Source organism: Camelus dromedarius, chromosome 18, assembly GCF_036321535.1.
Source record: "Camelus dromedarius isolate mCamDro1 chromosome 18, mCamDro1.pat, whole genome shotgun sequence".
NCBI classification, from domain to species: Eukaryota; Metazoa; Chordata; class Mammalia; order Artiodactyla; family Camelidae; genus Camelus; species Camelus dromedarius.
This window is the reverse complement of record NC_087453.1, coordinates 30,077,976-30,087,710: the sequence shown is the minus strand read 5'-3', so window position 1 is coordinate 30,087,710 and position 9,735 is coordinate 30,077,976. Positions and strand designations below refer to the sequence as shown.

Here is a 9,735-nt window from a genome sequence, read left to right as displayed (position 1 = left end):
CCAAGAGTGATAGTGGACAAGGCTTCTTGGGGTCTGGGCTCAGAACTCACACATCCTCACTTTCAGTACAGTCTATTGGCCAAAGCACATCACAAGTCCAGCTTAGACACAAGGATTAGGGAAATGGACTCTGCCTCTCCTGATAAGTTGAACTGAAAAATTACATTGAAAAAGTCTGGATAGAGAGAGAAGAAGAATTGCAGATAAGTTTGCATTCTAAAACAAGACCAGTTGGTTGAGATCTCCTACATCATTCAGTACATGGCAGCCAGATGTAACCACCCACAACTCTGATAAATTGATGTAAATGGAAATGTGAGCTCTGTGAGTTCAACCAGAAACTCTATCCAGATAATTAATCTATAACAAAATTAATAAACCCAAAGGACATTATGAAGAACTTTTCATTATTATAATCCAGAGATAGTTTTTTTTAACTTATTATGGTCCATTGTAAAGTCTATATGTGTAAAGACTGTTTGTTCCCAGGCTCTTTAAAGCTGGTCCTCCCTGGAAATTAAATATGATTCTTTAAACTCATGCATCAATATTCTGCAGTAAACCCAGTGAAAAAAAAGGAAAGAAGCCACATGAACTGAAACTGTACAGCAAGAATGCAATGACAATTTAGATTCCCCAAAAGGTCAAAACGTATGCCTTACATTTTAATTACTACTACAGGATTCATATTTGAACTTAAACAGTGAGAATATTTATTGAGTGCTTTCTAAGTGCCAAATACTGTACTGGGCACTTGATTTATCTCATATTGTTTAATCCTCCCTGAAATTTATGATTCAGGAATGAACACTAGCATCTCCATTATTCATTTAAGGACATTGAAACTTAAAATGGATGGAACATTGCTCAGAATTCCTCCCTGTCCATTAAGAGGTGGAGTCTATTTCATCTCCCTTAAATCTTGGCTCCACCATGTGACTTGCTTTGGTCCAGGGGCATTAGTAAATGTGATGCAGGCCGAGGATTGAAACTCACTTGCACATTAGGGCTTGCTTTCCTGCTGCACTTGAGATCCTGGGACCAACATATGAATGAGTCCAAGCTGCCTTCCTGGAAGATGGGAGACGACATGGCAGAGATCCAAGGTGGACCAGCTGAGAGTCAGTCAGCCCTTGGCCAATCACCTGTCAACTTCCAGACATGTGAGTGAGGTCATCCTAGATCATACATCCTCCAGCCAACCCTCCAGCTGTCCCAAGCTAGTGGGAGCAGAGCTGGGAGCCAAGACCACATTATCACATTCCAAAGCTTATGTCCTTAATAGTAACACTGTCCTGACTTCTCCAAAATGTGTACTGTTCCTCAGAATGTTGATGAGACTTTACAGATGTTAAAGCATCTGTAAAGACTGCTTGGCACACAGGAAAGTGGAGGCAGAAATTTGCCTTGCTTATGAACTGCAAGTGTCTTTACGCATACCAAGGACCCTCAGGACAATAGAAACCCATGAAGATTTTAAACAAAGGTTTAGACTTTTAAACAAAGCCTTGGAGGGATAAAATTGCAAGTAGCAGGGACAAAGATCGAGGAAAAGGGAAGAATAAGAGCAGAGAAACCAGACACAGCAATCTAGGGGTGAATTGATGAAACTGTGAGTCAGGATGGCAACAGGGATCTACAGGACGTGGCTGTTTAATCCTATGCCCATCTCCATAGGGCATCACTTCATTTAAGTACTCTTCACTTGAACCGCCACAGGGATTCTGACTTACAGAGATGCTAATATACAATTTATTTGAAAGTTGTGGGGAGAGAGAGAGAGACTAAAGAAGACTGAAATATAGAACCCATGTATTCTCATTTGAAAATCCTTGATCTGAAGTCAGGAAATTGGAGTTTTGATCCTTCTCTGACATCATTTACTTTGGAGCTTGAATAAGTCACTGGACTGCAACCCTCTGGCCTCAGTTTTCATCTCAGTCCAAAGGGAATTCTTTGAAGGACGGCGCTTGTTAAGGTTAAACACATTAATAAATATAGTGTATTACTGATTTGTAAAATGCTTTTCTCTATGAACACTTCTCATGGCAAGATACTTACAAGATCAGAAAAAATTAAATGGAATTTACCAGAATCCTTTTCATTAACTTCCCACTAGTGTCAACTCTTAGATTAATTAGAAATCCAGATTCTAATGTCTTTTGGGAATTTAGTCTAAAGGTTCAATAGGCTGATCTTAAAGAAATTGGCATCCAGGAGAAATTTTTCTGGCTTCATATTATGCTTACCAAAAGATTTGGAAGTGAATGTTCCCAGTGTGGCCTTATGCCCACTGAATCAGGACATGAGCTTTTGGTTTCAAATCCGGCCCATCTCTTAACAGTTGCATAATCGTGGACAAGCTACTTAACTAGTCTGTGTCCCAGTTTCCTTATCTATAAAATAGCATATAATAATATCTATTTTATAAGATTGCTGTGAAAGGTAAATGAATTCCTTCTAGATCTGGTGCTTAGAAGGTTGTCAGTCCATTGTAAGTGCTATGTTAAAAGGTTACCAGTTAGGAATATTGCTTTTTATTGTAGACTGAAGCCTCTTCTTTCTCCTACAAGCTTAAAAAGATCAAGAAAAATCCTTCCTCATCGTTGACCTTAATTTCCCTCTCGCTAGCTACCTCTGTAGGTCCTTAGTCGTCCCTGGGCTTGCTTCCTCCTGATACTGTCATAACAGCAACGAATCAAGGGATATGGGTCAGCCTAATTATTACAGGAAAGTGATCTCCCATGACCCAGAAATCACTGTGGCCAAGGGCTTTTCAGCCAATGCAGTAGAACTAGTTGGACCTCGTAAGGGTTTGTCACGGTTGCTCAAGATCTTGGGTTTTCAAGTATTTTTCTTTTCTGGACAGTAGAATCTGTTTGTCAAATATAACATATATCCTATATTGAAGGAACCCTGGGCTCCTTCATTACATTAGTCCAACACTCTCATTTAGTGATGAGTTCCAAATAGATCAGGTGACTCTGGGGGTCACACACCTGTTCAGTGGCAAAGCCACGAAGGTGTTCATATACCCATCAGTCAGAAGCCAAACCATCATGTGCAGAGTTTCCAAAGAAATGGCCATGAAAGCCCATGTCCCATCCCAGGGCCCACTCGGCTAGATGAGGCATTTAGGAAGCATCCGAGAGTGGAAAGGAAGTGATGGGAGAAGAGAATTCTTCTTGGAGAGCTGTTGGGCCCCAAATCCCCAGCACCACCTCTAATCGCTGCTTCCTTCCTCTGCATGTTCCTTCATGCTCCTTCTCAGACCATTCTCATCAGTGAAGGCACATAGTTCACTCTGGACTCAGGCAGTCCACTGTCTTTGCCCAGATTCATACTTTATTCTGGTTCCCCTTATAATCATGGGTAAACAAATGCTAAGTTGTCCACAATTCTGCTTCCCTTTCCTTCTGTAGTGAGTGTACTTTCACTCCACAAAGTCTGAGTTTCTTCTAAATTTTCTAAAGTCACTTTAAAAAAAAAAAACAACAGTGCTTTCCACATGCAAAAATCTCTTCCATAACAACCTCTCTGGTACAGGTTAACTGTTTCATACCTTTGAGTATTGTTTCTTTTAAAATGCAAATCCCTGTCAGGCTGAGCGTAGGCACTCTTTAAAGAATGAGTGACTCAGATGAACTTATTTACAAAACAGAAACAGACTCACATGAAAAACAAGCTTATGGTTACCAGGGGAGACGGGGGTGGGAAGGGATAAATTGGCACTTTGAGATTTGCAGATACTAAGTACTATATATAAAATAGATAAACAACAAGTTTATACTGTACAGCACAGGGAACTATAGTCAATATCTTATAGTAAACTATAATGAAAAAGAACATGAAAAGGAATTTATGTATATATATGTATGACTGAAACATAATGCTGTGCACTAGAAATTGAAGCAACATTGTAAAATCAAAAAAAAAAAAAAAAGAATGAATGACTCAAATCCTTTCTAAGTAACTGCTGAATTTTATTGGGAACAGTGTAGGGATGTCTGGGTGTGTGTTGTGATGGTAAGGATGATGGATGAGAAAGAAGTGGACTTATTATTTGGTGAGTGACCTGGAAATTCTACCCTAGGTTGAAGGCTCAGAATCCAGGGGAAGAGAAGTATCTTAGATTTCCAGGACAGGGCAGAGAGAGGAGTGGAGAGACCATAAACAAGCACAGGATCCCTGAGAGGTGAAATAAATGCTTGAATAAAGATCTTCAGTTACATCATGACCATGCCTGGGATTTCAAGTTCTGTCTGTGCACTACCCACCGTTGAGCTCCCACTGACTTCTCCTCCCATCACTAACTATGAGTGCAGCCAAGAATATATTTCTTTCAATGTGAAAAAAAAAAAAAGGTTTAGTCATTACCCTTAACCAATAATGTGGAAGAGATTAGAAAAAATAAATAAATAAACAGGGAAGAAAGCCAACACAGATTTCCCTGAAAATTAAATCAAATCTGTCTCCCAGGAGTAAAGAGGTTATTACTGATGGAGGGCTGGGCTTTGATGGTATTTTAGATTAACTCGATCCCAATAAAGACGGAAGTCTTGGAGCCAGCTATCTCCAAATGCAGGTGCGTCTGGAAGGTTCATTCTCTTTGGATGTTAACAATATATTGCACGATGTAGCTGGAAATCAGCCTCTGAATCAGTATTTAATCTGACTGGCTCAGACAGACAGCAAATCTAGGGAATCAAATAAATTAGTCACTGGGTTTTAAAGGAGACCCTCCTTCACAAATCTGAGGTCCAATGCGGTGCCATGTGAGAAGTTACATGGTGCAGTTCGCTGAGGAGGTGAATTTAAAAAGAACAGGATTTCTAGGAGACATGGCCTCACAAAGCACTTCTCTTCCCTCTCCTCTAGTTTCTGAGGAAGTGTTCCGTGTGCCCGCTAACCTGGGATGTGTTCCTCTTCGGTCGGCCCACAATTCCGTCTACTTTTCATTTTGAAATTAACCTTTTGACATCTTTCCACTGAAGGAAGAAAACAAAGTCCAAACGGTAGCAGGGAAAGCATGGCTGAGAAACGGCCTCTGTGGCCTACCATGACATCTTCATGGCTACTTGTTAAAGGCTAATTCTCTTTTCTGTTCACTGTTTACACACGTCTCTTGAGCTCTGCTGATGCCTTGCTGGCTGTGATGCCTCTCTATTGCTAAGCGTTCTCTGGCTGGGGTTCAGGGTCATGCAATTTTTATTACGCTCAGCTCTGCTTGTGAAATTATCAAGCAGGGACATCAGAAGAGCCTGTGTTGCCATAGCAACAAAGCTATGTCAGCCCAGCTATCCACCCACAATTCTCAGATAGTGGACCTAATAACTTCAGCACCAACTCGGGGTCAGAAACTATCCATCCTAATGGTGGATTCCTTGATGTGCTCTGTTACCTGGAGGTTACCAACATTTTCAATCATGTCTAGGGATGTTGAGGTTTGAATGACATGATGCATGCAAAGCATGAAGCACAGAGTGACAGTAATGATGACAGTAGCGATCAATCTCTTTGTGGCAGATTCTGTCCTTATCACTTTTCATGGATCATAGTAATATTCACAACTACACAAGAGGTGACATGCTATCCTTATCCCCATTATACAGATGAGCAATCGAGGCTTAGTGTGATCAAATGATTTGCCCTTGGTCGCAAAGCTGGAAAGTGATAGATTTCAATGCCGGCGGCATGATGCCAGGGCTGGACTTGAGTAATAGTTTGCCTTTCAATGTCTGATGAGGTCCACTCACAGGTTTCTGCTTTGTCTTCTGACCTTGGGCTTCAGTGATTCCAAACCACGTAGTCTCTTATGTTGTTCCTTTCTTCCTCAAGCTTTCCCTTCCTCCTCCCCCTGTGCAGGTCCAAATCCTCCTGGGAGGGGTGATAATCAAAATATTCAATAAGAGATCACACTCGGGGAAAGAGTACTTAGGCTCGATGCACTAGCCTGGCCCTGAAGGACCCCTGCAGCTCCAGAGACAAAGCCCTTACTGGCTGGTTCGTGGGGGCAGCTCCACAGGAGGGACCTAGTGGGCAGACAAGGAGTGCTGGGGCGAGGCATGGGGCAATGCTTGTTACCAACGGGCATGGACGTGCCAATGTTGTAGAAACTGGCTCTGAATTTCAGCCCTGACTCCTGTAAGTCCCTGATCCGAGTTTCTATTCAAGTATCACTTAGATTCAAACACTCTGGGCTAAGTCTTCACACTTTTTTTTTTTTAAATTGAAGTATAGTCAATTTACAGCTGTGTTAATTTCTGGTGTACAGCATAGTGATTTTGTTATACATATATATGTGTATATACATATATGTGTCGTTTTTCATATTCTTTTTCATTATAGGCTATTACAAGGTTTTGAATACAGTTCCCTGTGCTATACAGTAGGACCTTGTTGTTTATCTACTTTATATGCAGTATTTAGTATCTGTAGATCCCAAACTCCCAATGTCTCCTTTCCCATCCACTTCCCCCCAGTAACCATAAGTTTGTTTTCTATGTCTGTGAGTCTGTCTCTGTTTTGTAAATAAGTCCGTGTATGTCCATTTTTTTTTTAGATTCCACACATAAGTGACATATGGTATTTTTCTCTCTCTTTCTGGCTCACTTCTCAGTCTTCACTCTTTACTTTGTTCTCTTCTTGTTCCTGCCTCATCTGTCTTACAATTTTGTGTCTCTGTCTGTCTTTTGTACCAGACTCTGCAGTAAGTAAAGACAGTAGACTCCACCTGTGCATCCCCTTTGCCTAACACACTGTTGAGTGAATAAATGAATCTCTGCATCTGGTAGTGTTACCTTTTTCTGCATGTTTTGGATCACCAGCTAGATTTACAGAGCCTTGAATGTCAGAGTGAGAGTTCACATCTCTACTTCTGGGTGCCCACAGTTCTCTAACACAGGCTCCACCCTCAATATAGAGAAGCCATAATAATTAACCAGTTATAACTTTCATGTTATTGTGCACTAAGTGACACACCAGACAAGAGTTGAAATTCAGATATTTTATACACACACACATACACACCTATACCATGCGCATTTAGATATCATAATAACATATATATGCTGATCGTATACACACACACGCACTCACATACAATCTTTGAAAAACAAAACTCCGAGGGCAGACATTTTTATCTCCACTTTGCAGGAAAACTTGGAACCAAAGAGCCAGCACCTACATTTTTTAATTCATTTCAGCCACTACATGCAAACCTTTGACGTGCTGCTCCTTGTCACCAGTACTGAGGGCAGGGATCCAGTGATAAAATTTTAGAGTGTTTCATGCCTTTTTGGAGCTTTCAGTAAGTGGCAGAGATAGGATTAAAAATTGTAATAATGCAATGAAGGGAAAAAGGATGCTATTAGGGAGTCTACCAAGGGGACTATAATTTCAATTTAGAAGGGTTGAGGACATACCTATATGAAATGACACCCTATCTATTAAGGAGCTGGGCTAGAATTTGGGTCTAACTCTGTTGGGCTGATTGTGGACAAGATGACATCTATGTGCTTCATTTTGTAGAAGAAATGTGTTCTTAGCATTTTTTTAAGTAAAAAATAACTATTTTAATTCTGTTTTAATTTTTCAACTAGTCACAAAAGAGAGGAGAAACCCTTTAAGGTTTCCCATGTAGAGATCACTTTGTTAGCAGTCATTATATGTATTATCCAAAAATTACTTGAATGCCTTCAGTGGTCAGGAGCTCACTACCTCAAAATATAGCCTATTTCACTGCCAGTAACACAGATGACTTATACACTCTTGTCATGTGCTCAAATGTTCATATGTTCATAGTGGCAGTGTTTACAGTAGCCAAGACATGGAAGCCACCTAAATGTCCATTGACAGGTGAATGGATAAAGAAGATGTGCTATATATATATGTATATATAAAATACTACTTGGCCATGAAAAAGGAATAAAATAATGCTATTTGCAGCAACATGAATTGACCTAGAGATTATCATACTAAGTGGAGTAAGTCAGACAGAGAAAGACAAGTATCATGTGATATCACTTACGTGTGGAATCTAAAAAAAATGGCACAAATGAACTTATTTATAAAACAGAAACAGACTCACAGATACAGAAAATAAAATCAGTTGCCAGGAAGAAGGCGGGGGAGGGATAAATTAGGAGTCTGGGATTTGTAGATACTAACTATTATAAATAAAATAGATAAAAGCCCTAGTGTTGCACAGAGAAATATATTCAATATCTTATAATAACCTATAATGATAAAGAATATGAAATATATATATATGTATAACTGAATCACTATGCTGTACAGCAGAAATTAACACAACACTTTAAATCAACTATACTTCAAAAAAAAAAGTTGTGAATCCTAATCTCTGTCCTTGTGTCACGTATCTGAACCATCTCTCTGAGGTCATTTTTGAAGCTCAGTGAAGTCTCTCTCCCTTCTAGGATGCTATTCCTAAATAAAAAAAAAAAAACAAGAATATGGGGGCAGGAGACAGTTTTAGCCATCATCTCTAGCCCTGTGTTTCCCAATATGTGGAACAGATGTGCTTTTAAAAAAATGAGCGTCACTTGGTGAGACGGTTACTCACTTTACATTCTCTGTCAATCGCCTTGCTAATGTCATGATGAAAGTCTCAGGGCGGTGCTAGCGTGTCTTCAATCTCTCTCTGACACTTGCTAATCTCCCTTTTTAGCAAAGAGGGGGCAGGTTCCAGACTGAGAGCCTTTGGCAGACAACCATTTTCACTGTCAGGGCTTTATGTTGTCTGCCAGAAGAGACCTCATCCAGCAAACCTAAAACCTAGGCTTGATAAGAGCATGGTACAACTGGGAAAAAGGACCTTGGCATTAGCCGGTGTTCCAGAGAGCACACATTTCCAGTCATGTGCACCTGAAGGCCAGGACATGTGCCTCTTCGGGAGGGACCCCTTCTGCACCTCCTCTGCAAAGCGAGGCTTAGTGAACTGGATTTACCAACATTGAAGAAAACTTTCCGCTTTGCTTGCATCTGTCTGTTGAACTGTCCTGTTGTGCCAACTTCACAGTGTCACCTTGGTTTGATGGAAAGTAATACTGATTCCCATTTATAAGTAAGGCAGAAAGGTTTTTTTTTTTGGTTTGTTTTGTTTTTGTGAAATGCATTAATCTGAGTAAGATAAAAGACGTGATCTTTCCTCTCATCAGAGTCACCGTCTATTGGAGAAGATATATGATGTTGATTTCCACCCAGTAGAAGGTGCAAGAATCTTCTGTCTGATAGAAAAAAATAACTCTTAAGGTGACTGTTCAAATGGGAATATAAGCAGTCTTGTGGTTCCACTGGGAATTGAACCCAGGCCCTGCTGCGTGTAAAGCAGCTGTGATAACCACTACACCATGGAACCTTAAGGAGACTGACAGAGATCTTAACCAGGTTTGTATCTGAACTGGTCACTCAGTCCATCTTTGCCAAATGCCTGTAATAACCTCTGATTCTCTGTTTCTCTTTGGAACTAATTTTCCATGGTCCTGGTCCCCTGCCCCCATGGAGTTGAAATCTTTGACACACTTGTAGATGAGCCATGTTTTAAATTTTTGAAAAACAAAACAAAATAATTAGTCTTTGACCACATTGAACAATCAAAACTCAGCAGTGATTCCTTGATCATGTCCATTGTGCCAGGCACAAAATAAACATAATTAAAACCTGTAGTAAGTGCTTGGAAGAAAGACGTTGGTGTGGGGTGAGTTTAGTATTTTT

General features: G+C 40.2%; 1 non-coding gene across 1 annotated transcript; it reads right to left on the bottom strand.

Moving 5' to 3' along the window:
* Nucleotides 1-9,306: 9,306 nt before the first annotated feature.
* On the bottom strand, nt 9,307-9,379 carry TRNAV-UAC (transfer RNA valine (anticodon UAC)). Its single transcript has one exon. It is a non-coding gene; the product is annotated as a tRNA-Val (tRNA).
* Between the last annotated feature and the right edge of the window lie 356 nt (nt 9,380-9,735).